This window comes from Phyllobates terribilis, unplaced genomic scaffold, assembly GCF_046119375.1.
Source record: "Phyllobates terribilis strain yellow unplaced genomic scaffold, ASM4611937v1 Scaffold_2556__1_contigs__length_124230, whole genome shotgun sequence".
In the NCBI taxonomy this organism is placed as follows: Eukaryota; Metazoa; Chordata; class Amphibia; order Anura; family Dendrobatidae; genus Phyllobates; species Phyllobates terribilis.
Window position 1 is genome coordinate 44,408 of NW_027365313.1, and position 14,077 is coordinate 58,484.

The following is a 14,077-nucleotide window of genomic DNA, read 5'->3' on the forward strand; positions in this document are numbered from 1 at the left end:
AGCACCTTCACCCCCTGCTGTTCCCACCCGCCTCAACACCGTTGGAAGGGAGGAGAACCAATTAAGGCGGGGGGTGGGGTGGAACGAGCAGCTGTCTACCCTTAGCAGGAGGGCTCCTGATTACATACCTCTCCTGCTGCTGCTGCTGCTGGCTGTCCAGCAGCAGACTGAAGGTGGCTGCTGCTGTGCACAGGTATATAAAGGCTCAGAGCCTATTATGACACGCGCAGCCAGCGTTCCATTGCCACATTCCATCTACTGCAGGCAGGATACCTGGCTGGCTGAATGTCGCTGAGAAGCTCACAGAGACCGCCATAAGCAACAGTTTAACAGAATGCCACAGACTAATCAACCAAACTTTTTGGGTTGGGTTCTCTTTTATAGTCTGCAGGCATTAAATGAAAGAAGTCAGTGTTCCAGCAGAAGGAGACAACGTTTCAGAAAAGGCATTGTAGCAAACCAAAAAAGAAATTTTAAGCGCAGCAGTGTAACCAGCGCACATACCTGTTAGCTCGGGTGAGTTTAAAAGGCTGCTGTTGATAACAAGGGCATTTGCTAAATAGATGGTGTGTGTGCAACAATATACTGAAAGGTCAATTATATTGTGCAGCTTATCTCACCACCTGTAGTTATTTAGGTGAAAGCTCCAAAATGCTTGCCTAATATGTCTGTTTATCCAAAAGGAAGTAGAAAGGGAGAGCTAGAAAGATAGCATTGCATCACATTACATGGCAATGCAATGCACAGTTGCTGAAGTTGAACCAAAATGAGCTTGTAATCTGGCTTCTGCAACTTTGAACATGAAAAATCCAATGAGGAGAAGAAAAGCAGAGCCAAAGAGTCCATCCCAAAATCCGACAAACAAGCAAAATGAACAAAAAACATTGAATTCAATTCTTTCTGATTTTAGAAACTGCATTAAAGAAGGGGTGCACCGGTCCTGGAGATACTGCAATACCAGGTCAATGCGTGGAGTGGACAGAGCAAGCTCTTTTTCCATCTCCCTGTTCTAAAAATCCATTTAATATATGGTCCCCAGATAGGGGACGTATCAGATATTAAACTGATAAGAACAGATACTACACTTGATCTTAGCCAAAAGGCCGAGAAGCGATAACCAGAATTGGTTTCAAACTACGGAGCCACCCAAGGATCCTAAAAAGTCCATTTGTGGAGATGAGCTCCTGGACTCCCGTTAAGAAGACATGTTGTCAACCTCTAGATCCCTTACATGCCTGCACTTTTCGGCTTGCTGCTGCTGCAATCCACGCGTTTTAGATCTGCATAACTCCACCTCTTTAAACACAGCACCTTCACCCCCTGCTGTTCCCACCCGCCTCAACACCGTTGGAAGGGAGGAGAACCAATTAAGGCGGGGGGTGGGGTGGAACGAGCAGCTGTCTACCCTTAGCAGGAGGGCTCCTGATTACATACCTCTCCTGCTGCTGCTGCTGCTGGCTGTCCAGCAGCAGACTGAAGGTGGCTGCTGCTGTGCACAGGTATATAAAGGCTCAGAGCCTATTATGACACGCGCAGCCAGCGTTCCATTGCCACATTCCATCTACTGCAGGCAGGATACCTGGCTGGCTGAATGTCGCTGAGAAGCTCACAGAGACCGCCATAAGCAACAGTTTAACAGAATGCCACAGACTAATCAACCAAACTTTTTGGGTTGGGTTCTCTTTTATAGTCTGCAGGCATTAAATGAAAGAAGTCAGTGTTCCAGCAGAAGGAGACAACGTTTCAGAAAAGGCATTGTAGCAAACCAAAAAAGAAATTTTAAGCGCAGCAGTGTAACCAGCGCACATACCTGTTAGCTCGGGTGAGTTTAAAAGGCTGCTGTTGATAACAAGGGCATTTGCTAAATAGATGGTGTGTGTGCAACAATATACTGAAAGGTCAATTATATTGTGCAGCTTATCTCACCACCTGTAGTTATTTAGGTGAAAGCTCCAAAATGCTTGCCTAATATGTCTGTTTATCCAAAAGGAAGTAGAAAGGGAGAGCTAGAAAGATAGCATTGCATCACATTACATGGCAATGCAATGCACAGTTGCTGAAGTTGAACCAAAATGAGCTTGTAATCTGGCCTCTGCAACTTTGAACATGAAAAATCCAATGAGGAGAAGAAAAGCAGAGCCAAAGAGTCCATCCCAAAATCCGACAAACAAGCAAAATGAACAAAAAACATTGAATTCAATTCTTTCTGATTTTAGAAACTGCATTAAAGAAGGGGTGCACCGGTCCTGGAGATACTGCAATACCAGGTCAATGCGTGGAGTGGACAGAGCAAGCTCTTTTTCCATCTCCCTGTTCTAAAAATCCATTTAATATATGGTCCCCAGATAGGGGACGTATCAGATATTAAACTGATAAGAACAGATACTACACTTGATCTTAGCCAAAAGGCCGAGAAGCGATAACCAGAATTGGTTTCAAACTACGGAGCCACCCAAGGATCCTAAAAAGTCCATTTGTGGAGATGAGCTCCTGGACTCCCGTTAAGAAGACATGTTGTCAACCTCTAGATCCCTTACATGCCTGCACTTTTCGGCTTGCTGCTGCTGCAATCCACGCGTTTTAGATCTGCATAACTCCACCTCTTTAAACACAGCACCTTCACCCCCTGCTGTTCCCACCCGCCTCAACACCGTTGGAAGGGAGGAGAACCAATTAAGGCGGGGGGTGGGGTGGAACGAGCAGCTGTCTACCCTTAGCAGGAGGGCTCCTGATTACATACCTCTCCTGCTGCTGCTGCTGCTGGCTGTCCAGCAGCAGACTGAAGGTGGCTGCTGCTGTGCACAGGTATATAAAGGCTCAGAGCCTATTATGACACGCGCAGCCAGCGTTCCATTGCCACATTCCATCTACTGCAGGCAGGATACCTGGCTGGCTGAATGTCGCTGAGAAGCTCACAGAGACCGCCATAAGCAACAGTTTAACAGAATGCCACAGACTAATCAACCAAACTTTTTGGGTTGGGTTCTCTTTTATAGTCTGCAGGCATTAAATGAAAGAAGTCAGTGTTCCAGCAGAAGGAGACAACGTTTCAGAAAAGGCATTGTAGCAAACCAAAAAAGAAATTTTAAGCGCAGCAGTGTAACCAGCGCACATACCTGTTAGCTCGGGTGAGTTTAAAAGGCTGCTGTTGATAACAAGGGCATTTGCTAAATAGATGGTGTGTGTGCAACAATATACTGAAAGGTCAATTATATTGTGCAGCTTATCTCACCACCTGTAGTTATTTAGGTGAAAGCTCCAAAATGCTTGCCTAATATGTCTGTTTATCCAAAAGGAAGTAGAAAGGGAGAGCTAGAAAGATAGCATTGCATCACATTACATGGCAATGCAATGCACAGTTGCTGAAGTTGAACCAAAATGAGCTTGTAATCTGGCTTCTGCAACTTTGAACATGAAAAATCCAATGAGGAGAAGAAAAGCAGAGCCAAAGAGTCCATCCCAAAATCCGACAAACAAGCAAAATGAACAAAAAACATTGAATTCAATTCTTTCTGATTTTAGAAACTGCATTAAAGAAGGGGTGCACCGGTCCTGGAGATACTGCAATACCAGGTCAATGCGTGGAGTGGACAGAGCAAGCTCTTTTTCCATCTCCCTGTTCTAAAAATCCATTTAATATATGGTCCCCAGATAGGGGACGTATCAGATATTAAACTGATAAGAACAGATTTTTTGATTGAAGCTGCATCCAAGGCACTGAAAAATGTGACCGAAGTCACACCAAAACAGCGCACGAGGCGAGGATTCATGTGGACCCTTCCCGGAGGAGAGGGTCCCCAATAAACCATCCCCATCCCTCTGAGCCAGAAGGCCACAGCGAGGGTCAGGGATCTCCGATGCTCTCCCTAGCCGAAGCCGGAGAAGAGCCGTTTTCGTGCTCCCAGCTTCCATCTAGGCTGCCACCCTAGTGGAGCTGGAGCCTGTGTTGGTTTCTCAGCCCAAAGCTGACCGGACCTCCGACCGGGTTTATAAAAATTCCCCTTCCTAGCCCGGAGGCCAGGAATAGGGGGGTTGCTCAGAAAGTATGATTGGCAAAGGTGCGGCGTGCTACGAAGCCAAGTCTTTCTGGGGTTCCCAGCCCCAGTAAGCTTGGACTCCCACCAGGGCGCCTACTCCTGTGGCACATTGCTCCAAAGCCCTCACACTTACCCAGCCTAGTGACTTCGATCCTGGAGGGCCATGTTTTCCATCAGATAACTCTATGAGCCACCTGGCGTACTAACAAGTGCACCAAACCAGTGTGTAATATGCATCAATTTACTAGGGCAGCCCAAGGACAAAACTGCCTTTTCAAAAGATACTACACTTGATCTTAGCCAAAAGGCCGAGAAGCGATAACCAGAATTGGTTTCAAACTACGGAGCCACCCAAGGATCCTAAAAAGTCCATTTGTGGAGATGAGCTCCTGGACTCCCGTTAAGAAGACATGTTGTCAACCTCTAGATCCCTTACATGCCTGCACTTTTCGGCTTGCTGCTGCTGCAATCCACGCGTTTTAGATCTGCATAACTCCACCTCTTTAAACACAGCACCTTCACCCCCTGCTGTTCCCACCCGCCTCAACACCGTTGGAAGGGAGGAGAACCAATTAAGGCGGGGGGTGGGGTGGAACGAGCAGCTGTCTACCCTTAGCAGGAGGGCTCCTGATTACATACCTCTCCTGCTGCTGCTGCTGCTGCTGGCTGTCCAGCAGCAGACTGAAGGTGGCTGCTGCTGTGCACAGGTATATAAAGGCTCAGAGCCTATTATGACACGCGCAGCCAGCGTTCCATTGCCACATTCCATCTACTGCAGGCAGGATACCTGGCTGGCTGAATGTCGCTGAGAAGCTCACAGAGACCGCCATAAGCAACAGTTTAACAGAATGCCACAGACTAATCAACCAAACTTTTTGGGTTGGGTTCTCTTTTATAGTCTGCAGGCATTAAATGAAAGAAGTCAGTGTTCCAGCAGAAGGAGACAACGTTTCAGAAAAGGCATTGTAGCAAACCAAAAAAGAAATTTTAAGCGCAGCAGTGTAACCAGCGCACATACCTGTTAGCTCGGGTGAGTTTAAAAGGCTGCTGTTGATAACAAGGGCATTTGCTAAATAGATGGTGTGTGTGCAACAATATACTGAAAGGTCAATTATATTGTGCAGCTTATCTCACCACCTGTAGTTATTTAGGTGAAAGCTCCAAAATGCTTGCCTAATATGTCTGTTTATCCAAAAGGAAGTAGAAAGGGAGAGCTAGAAAGATAGCATTGCATCACATTACATGGCAATGCAATGCACAGTTGCTGAAGTTGAACCAAAATGAGCTTGTAATCTGGCTTCTGCAACTTTGAACATGAAAAATCCAATGAGGAGAAGAAAAGCAGAGCCAAAGAGTCCATCCCAAAATCCGACAAACAAGCAAAATGAACAAAAAACATTGAATTCAATTCTTTCTGATTTTAGAAACTGCATTAAAGAAGGGGTGCACCGGTCCTGGAGATACTGCAATACCAGGTCAATGCGTGGAGTGGACAGAGCAAGCTCTTTTTCCATCTCCCTGTTCTAAAAATCCATTTAATATATGGTCCCCAGATAGGGGACGTATCAGATATTAAACTGATAAGAACAGATACTACACTTGATCTTAGCCAAAAGGCCGAGAAGCGATAACCAGAATTGGTTTCAAACTACGGAGCCACCCAAGGATCCTAAAAAGTCCATTTGTGGAGATGAGCTCCTGGACTCCCGTTAAGAAGACATGTTGTCAACCTCTAGATCCCTTACATGCCTGCACTTTTCGGCTTGCTGCTGCTGCAATCCACGCGTTTTAGATCTGCATAACTCCACCTCTTTAAACACAGCACCTTCACCCCCTGCTGTTCCCACCCGCCTCAACACCGTTGGAAGGGAGGAGAACCAATTAAGGCGGGGGGTGGGGTGGAACGAGCAGCTGTCTACCCTTAGCAGGAGGGCTCCTGATTACATACCTCTCCTGCTGCTGCTGCTGCTGGCTGTCCAGCAGCAGACTGAAGGTGGCTGCTGCTGTGCACAGGTATATAAAGGCTCAGAGCCTATTATGACACGCGCAGCCAGCGTTCCATTGCCACATTCCATCTACTGCAGGCAGGATACCTGGCTGGCTGAATGTCGCTGAGAAGCTCACAGAGACCGCCATAAGCAACAGTTTAACAGAATGCCACAGACTAATCAACCAAACTTTTTGGGTTGGGTTCTCTTTTATAGTCTGCAGGCATTAAATGAAAGAAGTCAGTGTTCCAGCAGAAGGAGACAACGTTTCAGAAAAGGCATTGTAGCAAACCAAAAAAGAAATTTTAAGCGCAGCAGTGTAACCAGCGCACATACCTGTTAGCTCGGGTGAGTTTAAAAGGCTGCTGTTGATAACAAGGGCATTTGCTAAATAGATGGTGTGTGTGCAACAATATACTGAAAGGTCAATTATATTGTGCAGCTTATCTCACCACCTGTAGTTATTTAGGTGAAAGCTCCAAAATGCTTGCCTAATATGTCTGTTTATCCAAAAGGAAGTAGAAAGGGAGAGCTAGAAAGATAGCATTGCATCACATTACATGGCAATGCAATGCACAGTTGCTGAAGTTGAACCAAAATGAGCTTGTAATCTGGCTTCTGCAACTTTGAACATGAAAAATCCAATGAGGAGAAGAAAAGCAGAGCCAAAGAGTCCATCCCAAAATCCGACAAACAAGCAAAATGAACAAAAAACATTGAATTCAATTCTTTCTGATTTTAGAAACTGCATTAAAGAAGGGGTGCACCGGTCCTGGAGATACTGCAATACCAGGTCAATGCGTGGAGTGGACAGAGCAAGCTCTTTTTCCATCTCCCTGTTCTAAAAATCCATTTAATATATGGTCCCCAGATAGGGGACGTATCAGATATTAAACTGATAAGAACAGATACTACACTTGATCTTAGCCAAAAGGCCGAGAAGCGATAACCAGAATTGGTTTCAAACTACGGAGCCACCCAAGGATCCTAAAAAGTCCATTTGTGGAGATGAGCTCCTGGACTCCCGTTAAGAAGACATGTTGTCAACCTCTAGATCCCTTACATGCCTGCACTTTTCGGCTTGCTGCTGCTGCAATCCACGCGTTTTAGATCTGCATAACTCCACCTCTTTAAACACAGCACCTTCACCCCCTGCTGTTCCCACCCGCCTCAACACCGTTGGAAGGGAGGAGAACCAATTAAGGCGGGGGGTGGGGTGGAACGAGCAGCTGTCTACCCTTAGCAGGAGGGCTCCTGATTACATACCTCTCCTGCTGCTGCTGCTGCTGGCTGTCCAGCAGCAGACTGAAGGTGGCTGCTGCTGTGCACAGGTATATAAAGGCTCAGAGCCTATTATGACACGCGCAGCCAGCGTTCCATTGCCACATTCCATCTACTGCAGGCAGGATACCTGGCTGGCTGAATGTCGCTGAGAAGCTCACAGAGACCGCCATAAGCAACAGTTTAACAGAATGCCACAGACTAATCAACCAAACTTTTTGGGTTGGGTTCTCTTTTATAGTCTGCAGGCATTAAATGAAAGAAGTCAGTGTTCCAGCAGAAGGAGACAACGTTTCAGAAAAGGCATTGTAGCAAACCAAAAAAGAAATTTTAAGCGCAGCAGTGTAACCAGCGCACATACCTGTTAGCTCGGGTGAGTTTAAAAGGCTGCTGTTGATAACAAGGGCATTTGCTAAATAGATGGTGTGTGTGCAACAATATACTGAAAGGTCAATTATATTGTGCAGCTTATCTCACCACCTGTAGTTATTTAGGTGAAAGCTCCAAAATGCTTGCCTAATATGTCTGTTTATCCAAAAGGAAGTAGAAAGGGAGAGCTAGAAAGATAGCATTGCATCACATTACATGGCAATGCAATGCACAGTTGCTGAAGTTGAACCAAAATGAGCTTGTAATCTGGCTTCTGCAACTTTGAACATGAAAAATCCAATGAGGAGAAGAAAAGCAGAGCCAAAGAGTCCATCCCAAAATCCGACAAACAAGCAAAATGAACAAAAAACATTGAATTCAATTCTTTCTGATTTTAGAAACTGCATTAAAGAAGGGGTGCACCGGTCCTGGAGATACTGCAATACCAGGTCAATGCGTGGAGTGGACAGAGCAAGCTCTTTTTCCATCTCCCTGTTCTAAAAATCCATTTAATATATGGTCCCCAGATAGGGGACGTATCAGATATTAAACTGATAAGAACAGATACTACACTTGATCTTAGCCAAAAGGCCGAGAAGCGATAACCAGAATTGGTTTCAAACTACGGAGCCACCCAAGGATCCTAAAAAGTCCATTTGTGGAGATGAGCTCCTGGACTCCCGTTAAGAAGACATGTTGTCAACCTCTAGATCCCTTACATGCCTGCACTTTTCGGCTTGCTGCTGCTGCAATCCACGCGTTTTAGATCTGCATAACTCCACCTCTTTAAACACAGCACCTTCACCCCCTGCTGTTCCCACCCGCCTCAACACCGTTGGAAGGGAGGAGAACCAATTAAGGCGGGGGGTGGGGTGGAACGAGCAGCTGTCTACCCTTAGCAGGAGGGCTCCTGATTACATACCTCTCCTGCTGCTGCTGCTGCTGGCTGTCCAGCAGCAGACTGAAGGTGGCTGCTGCTGTGCACAGGTATATAAAGGCTCAGAGCCTATTATGACACGCGCAGCCAGCGTTCCATTGCCACATTCCATCTACTGCAGGCAGGATACCTGGCTGGCTGAATGTCGCTGAGAAGCTCACAGAGACCGCCATAAGCAACAGTTTAACAGAATGCCACAGACTAATCAACCAAACTTTTTGGGTTGGGTTCTCTTTTATAGTCTGCAGGCATTAAATGAAAGAAGTCAGTGTTCCAGCAGAAGGAGACAACGTTTCAGAAAAGGCATTGTAGCAAACCAAAAAAGAAATTTTAAGCGCAGCAGTGTAACCAGCGCACATACCTGTTAGCTCGGGTGAGTTTAAAAGGCTGCTGTTGATAACAAGGGCATTTGCTAAATAGATGGTGTGTGTGCAACAATATACTGAAAGGTCAATTATATTGTGCAGCTTATCTCACCACCTGTAGTTATTTAGGTGAAAGCTCCAAAATGCTTGCCTAATATGTCTGTTTATCCAAAAGGAAGTAGAAAGGGAGAGCTAGAAAGATAGCATTGCATCACATTACATGGCAATGCAATGCACAGTTGCTGAAGTTGAACCAAAATGAGCTTGTAATCTGGCTTCTGCAACTTTGAACATGAAAAATCCAATGAGGAGAAGAAAAGCAGAGCCAAAGAGTCCATCCCAAAATCCGACAAACAAGCAAAATGAACAAAAAACATTGAATTCAATTCTTTCTGATTTTAGAAACTGCATTAAAGAAGGGGTGCACCGGTCCTGGAGATACTGCAATACCAGGTCAATGCGTGGAGTGGACAGAGCAAGCTCTTTTTCCATCTCCCTGTTCTAAAAATCCATTTAATATATGGTCCCCAGATAGGGGACGTATCAGATATTAAACTGATAATAACAGATACTACACTTGATCTTAGCCAAAAGGCCGAGAAGCGATAACCAGAATTGGTTTCAAACTACGGAGCCACCCAAGGATCCTAAAAAGTCCATTTGTGGAGATGAGCTCCTGGACTCCCGTTAAGAAGACATGTTGTCAACCTCTAGATCCCTTACATGCCTGCACTTTTCGGCTTGCTGCTGCTGCAATCCACGCGTTTTAGATCTGCATAACTCCACCTCTTTAAACACAGCACCTTCACCCCCTGCTGTTCCCACCCGCCTCAACACCGTTGGAAGGGAGGAGAACCAATTAAGGCGGGGGGTGGGGTGGAACGAGCAGCTGTCTACCCTTAGCAGGAGGGCTCCTGATTACATACCTCTCCTGCTGCTGCTGCTGCTGGCTGTCCAGCAGCAGACTGAAGGTGGCTGCTGCTGTGCACAGGTATATAAAGGCTCAGAGCCTATTATGACACGCGCAGCCAGCGTTCCATTGCCACATTCCATCTACTGCAGGCAGGATACCTGGCTGGCTGAATGTCGCTGAGAAGCTCACAGAGACCGCCATAAGCAACAGTTTAACAGAATGCCACAGACTAATCAACCAAACTTTTTGGGTTGGGTTCTCTTTTATAGTCTGCAGGCATTAAATGAAAGAAGTCAGTGTTCCAGCAGAAGGAGACAACGTTTCAGAAAAGGCATTGTAGCAAACCAAAAAAGAAATTTTAAGCGCAGCAGTGTAACCAGCGCACATACCTGTTAGCTCGGGTGAGTTTAAAAGGCTGCTGTTGATAACAAGGGCATTTGCTAAATAGATGGTGTGTGTGCAACAATATACTGAAAGGTCAATTATATTGTGCAGCTTATCTCACCACCTGTAGTTATTTAGGTGAAAGCTCCAAAATGCTTGCCTAATATGTCTGTTTATCCAAAAGGAAGTAGAAAGGGAGAGCTAGAAAGATAGCATTGCATCACATTACATGGCAATGCAATGCACAGTTGCTGAAGTTGAACCAAAATGAGCTTGTAATCTGGCTTCTGCAACTTTGAACATGAAAAATCCAATGAGGAGAAGAAAAGCAGAGCCAAAGAGTCCATCCCAAAATCCGACAAACAAGCAAAATGAACAAAAAACATTGAATTCAATTCTTTCTGATTTTAGAAACTGCATTAAAGAAGGGGTGCACCGGTCCTGGAGATACTGCAATACCAGGTCAATGCGTGGAGTGGACAGAGCAAGCTCTTTTTCCATCTCCCTGTTCTAAAAATCCATTTAATATATGGTCCCCAGATAGGGGACGTATCAGATATTAAACTGATAAGAACAGATACTACACTTGATCTTAGCCAAAAGGCCGAGAAGCGATAACCAGAATTGGTTTCAAACTACGGAGCCACCCAAGGATCCTAAAAAGTCCATTTGTGGAGATGAGCTCCTGGACTCCCGTTAAGAAGACATGTTGTCAACCTCTAGATCCCTTACATGCCTGCACTTTTCGGCTTGCTGCTGCTGCAATCCACGCGTTTTAGATCTGCATAACTCCACCTCTTTAAACACAGCACCTTCACCCCCTGCTGTTCCCACCCGCCTCAACACCGTTGGAAGGGAGGAGAACCAATTAAGGCGGGGGGTGGGGTGGAACGAGCAGCTGTCTACCCTTAGCAGGAGGGCTCCTGATTACATACCTCTCCTGCTGCTGCTGCTGCTGGCTGTCCAGCAGCAGACTGAAGGTGGCTGCTGCTGTGCACAGGTATATAAAGGCTCAGAGCCTATTATGACACGCGCAGCCAGCGTTCCATTGCCACATTCCATCTACTGCAGGCAGGATACCTGGCTGGCTGAATGTCGCTGAGAAGCTCACAGAGACCGCCATAAGCAACAGTTTAACAGAATGCCACAGACTAATCAACCAAACTTTTTGGGTTGGGTTCTCTTTTATAGTCTGCAGGCATTAAATGAAAGAAGTCAGTGTTCCAGCAGAAGGAGACAACGTTTCAGAAAAGGCATTGTAGCAAACCAAAAAAGAAATTTTAAGCGCAGCAGTGTAACCAGCGCACATACCTGTTAGCTCGGGTGAGTTTAAAAGGCTGCTGTTGATAACAAGGGCATTTGCTAAATAGATGGTGTGTGTGCAACAATATACTGAAAGGTCAATTATATTGTGCAGCTTATCTCACCACCTGTAGTTATTTAGGTGAAAGCTCCAAAATGCTTGCCTAATATGTCTGTTTATCCAAAAGGAAGTAGAAAGGGAGAGCTAGAAAGATAGCATTGCATCACATTACATGGCAATGCAATGCACAGTTGCTGAAGTTGAACCAAAATGAGCTTGTAATCTGGCTTCTGCAACTTTGAACATGAAAAATCCAATGAGGAGAAGAAAAGCAGAGCCAAAGAGTCCATCCCAAAATCCGACAAACAAGCAAAATGAACAAAAAACATTGAATTCAATTCTTTCTGATTTTAGAAACTGCATTAAAGAAGGGGTGCACCGGTCCTGGAGATACTGCAATACCAGGTCAATGCGTGGAGTGGACAGAGCAAGCTCTTTTTCCATCTCCCTGTTCTAAAAATCCATTTAATATATGGTCCCCAGATAGGGGACGTATCAGATATTAAACTGATAAGAACAGATACTACACTTGATCTTAGCCAAAAGGCCGAGAAGCGATAACCAGAATTGGTTTCAAACTACGGAGCCACCCAAGGATCCTAAAAAGTCCATTTGTGGAGATGAGCTCCTGGACTCCCGTTAAGAAGACATGTTGTCAACCTCTAGATCCCTTACATGCCTGCACTTTTCGGCTTGCTGCTGCTGCAATCCACGCGTTTTAGATCTGCATAACTCCACCTCTTTAAACACAGCACCTTCACCCCCTGCTGTTCCCACCCGCCTCAACACCGTTGGAAGGGAGGAGAACCAATTAAGGCGGGGGGTGGGGTGGAACGAGCAGCTGTCTACCCTTAGCAGGAGGGCTCCTGATTACATACCTCTCCTGCTGCTGCTGCTGCTGGCTGTCCAGCAGCAGACTGAAGGTGGCTGCTGCTGTGCACAGGTATATAAAGGCTCAGAGCCTATTATGACACGCGCAGCCAGCGTTCCATTGCCACATTCCATCTACTGCAGGCAGGATACCTGGCTGGCTGAATGTCGCTGAGAAGCTCACAGAGACCGCCATAAGCAACAGTTTAACAGAATGCCACAGACTAATCAACCAAACTTTTTGGGTTGGGTTCTCTTTTATAGTCTGCAGGCATTAAATGAAAGAAGTCAGTGTTCCAGCAGAAGGAGACAACGTTTCAGAAAAGGCATTGTAGCAAACCAAAAAAGAAATTTTAAGCGCAGCAGTGTAACCAGCGCACATACCTGTTAGCTCGGGTGAGTTTAAAAGGCTGCTGTTGATAACAAGGGCATTTGCTAAATAGATGGTGTGTGTGCAACAATATACTGAAAGGTCAATTATATTGTGCAGCTTATCTCACCACCTGTAGTTATTTAGGTGAAAGCTCCAAAATGCTTGCCTAATATGTCTGTTTATCCAAAAGGAAGTAGAAAGGGAGAGCTAGAAAGATAGCATTGCATCACATTACATGGCAATGCAATGCACAGTTGCTGAAGTTGAACCAAAATGAGCTTGTAATCTGGCTTCTGCAACTTTGAACATGAAAAATCCAATGAGGAGAAGAAAAGCAGAGCCAAAGAGTCCATCCCAAAATCCGACAAACAAGCAAAATGAACAAAAAACATTGAATTCAATTCTTTCTGATTTTAGAAACTGCATTAAAGAAGGGGTGCACCGGTCCTGGAGATACTGCAATACCAGGTCAATGCGTGGAGTGGACAGAGCAAGCTCTTTTTCCATCTCCCTGTTCTAAAAATCCATTTAATATATGGTCCCCAGATAGGGGACGTATCAGATATTAAACTGATAAGAACAGATACTACACTTGATCTTAGCCAAAAGGCCGAGAAGCGATAACCAGAATTGGTTTCAAACTACGGAGCCACCCAAGGATCCTAAAAAGTCCATTTGTGGAGATGAGCTCCTGGACTCCCGTTAAGAAGACATGTTGTCAACCTCTAGATCCCTTACATGCCTGCACTTTTCGGCTTGCTGCTGCTGCAATCCACGCGTTTTAGATCTGCATAACTCCACCTCTTTAAACACAGCACCTTCACCCCCTGCTGTTCCCACCCGCCTCAACACCGTTGGAAGGGAGGAGAACCAATTAAGGCGGGGGGTGGGGTGGAACGAGCAGCTGTCTACCCTTAGCAGGAGGGCTCCTGATTACATACCTCTCCTGCTGCTGCTGCTGCTGGCTGTCCAGCAGCAGACTGAAGGTGGCTGCTGCTGTGCACAGGTATATAAAGGCTCAGAGCCTATTATGACACGCGCAGCCAGCGTTCCATTGCCACATTCCATCTACTGCAGGCAGGATACCTGGCTGGCTGAATGTCGCTGAGAAGCTCACAGAGACCGCCATAAGCAACAGTTTAACAGAATGCCACAGACTAATCAACCAAACTTTTTGGGTTGGGTTCTCTTTTATAG

At 45.7% G+C, this 14,077-nt stretch overlaps 10 non-coding genes and 1 pseudogene across 10 annotated transcripts; all 11 read right to left on the minus strand.

Moving 5' to 3' along the window:
- Positions 1-924: 924 nt before the first annotated feature.
- LOC141246512 (U2 spliceosomal RNA) lies at positions 925-1,115 on the minus strand. The gene has a single exon (XR_012310092.1). It is a non-coding gene; the product is annotated as a U2 spliceosomal RNA (small nuclear RNA).
- A 1,115-nt stretch (positions 1,116-2,230) lies between these two features.
- Positions 2,231-2,421, minus strand: LOC141246513 (U2 spliceosomal RNA). The gene has a single exon (XR_012310093.1). It is a non-coding gene; the product is annotated as a U2 spliceosomal RNA (small nuclear RNA).
- A 1,115-nt stretch (positions 2,422-3,536) lies between these two features.
- Positions 3,537-3,718, minus strand: LOC141246478 (U2 spliceosomal RNA). The gene has a single exon (XR_012310064.1). It is a non-coding gene; the product is annotated as a U2 spliceosomal RNA (small nuclear RNA).
- A 523-nt stretch (positions 3,719-4,241) lies between these two features.
- Positions 4,242-4,357, minus strand: LOC141246482 (U2 spliceosomal RNA; annotated as a pseudogene).
- A 1,118-nt stretch (positions 4,358-5,475) lies between these two features.
- LOC141246515 (U2 spliceosomal RNA) lies at positions 5,476-5,666 on the minus strand. The gene has a single exon (XR_012310095.1). It is a non-coding gene; the product is annotated as a U2 spliceosomal RNA (small nuclear RNA).
- A 1,115-nt stretch (positions 5,667-6,781) lies between these two features.
- LOC141246516 (U2 spliceosomal RNA) lies at positions 6,782-6,972 on the minus strand. The gene has a single exon (XR_012310096.1). It is a non-coding gene; the product is annotated as a U2 spliceosomal RNA (small nuclear RNA).
- A 1,115-nt stretch (positions 6,973-8,087) lies between these two features.
- Positions 8,088-8,278, minus strand: LOC141246517 (U2 spliceosomal RNA). Its single transcript, XR_012310097.1, has one exon. It is a non-coding gene; the product is annotated as a U2 spliceosomal RNA (small nuclear RNA).
- A 1,115-nt stretch (positions 8,279-9,393) lies between these two features.
- Positions 9,394-9,584, minus strand: LOC141246476 (U2 spliceosomal RNA). The gene has a single exon (XR_012310062.1). It is a non-coding gene; the product is annotated as a U2 spliceosomal RNA (small nuclear RNA).
- Positions 9,585-10,699: 1,115 nt separating this feature from the next.
- On the minus strand, positions 10,700-10,890 carry LOC141246518 (U2 spliceosomal RNA). The gene has a single exon (XR_012310098.1). It is a non-coding gene; the product is annotated as a U2 spliceosomal RNA (small nuclear RNA).
- Positions 10,891-12,005: 1,115 nt separating this feature from the next.
- Positions 12,006-12,196, minus strand: LOC141246519 (U2 spliceosomal RNA). Its single transcript, XR_012310099.1, has one exon. It is a non-coding gene; the product is annotated as a U2 spliceosomal RNA (small nuclear RNA).
- A 1,115-nt stretch (positions 12,197-13,311) lies between these two features.
- LOC141246520 (U2 spliceosomal RNA) lies at positions 13,312-13,502 on the minus strand. The gene has a single exon (XR_012310100.1). It is a non-coding gene; the product is annotated as a U2 spliceosomal RNA (small nuclear RNA).
- Between the last annotated feature and the right edge of the window lie 575 nt (positions 13,503-14,077).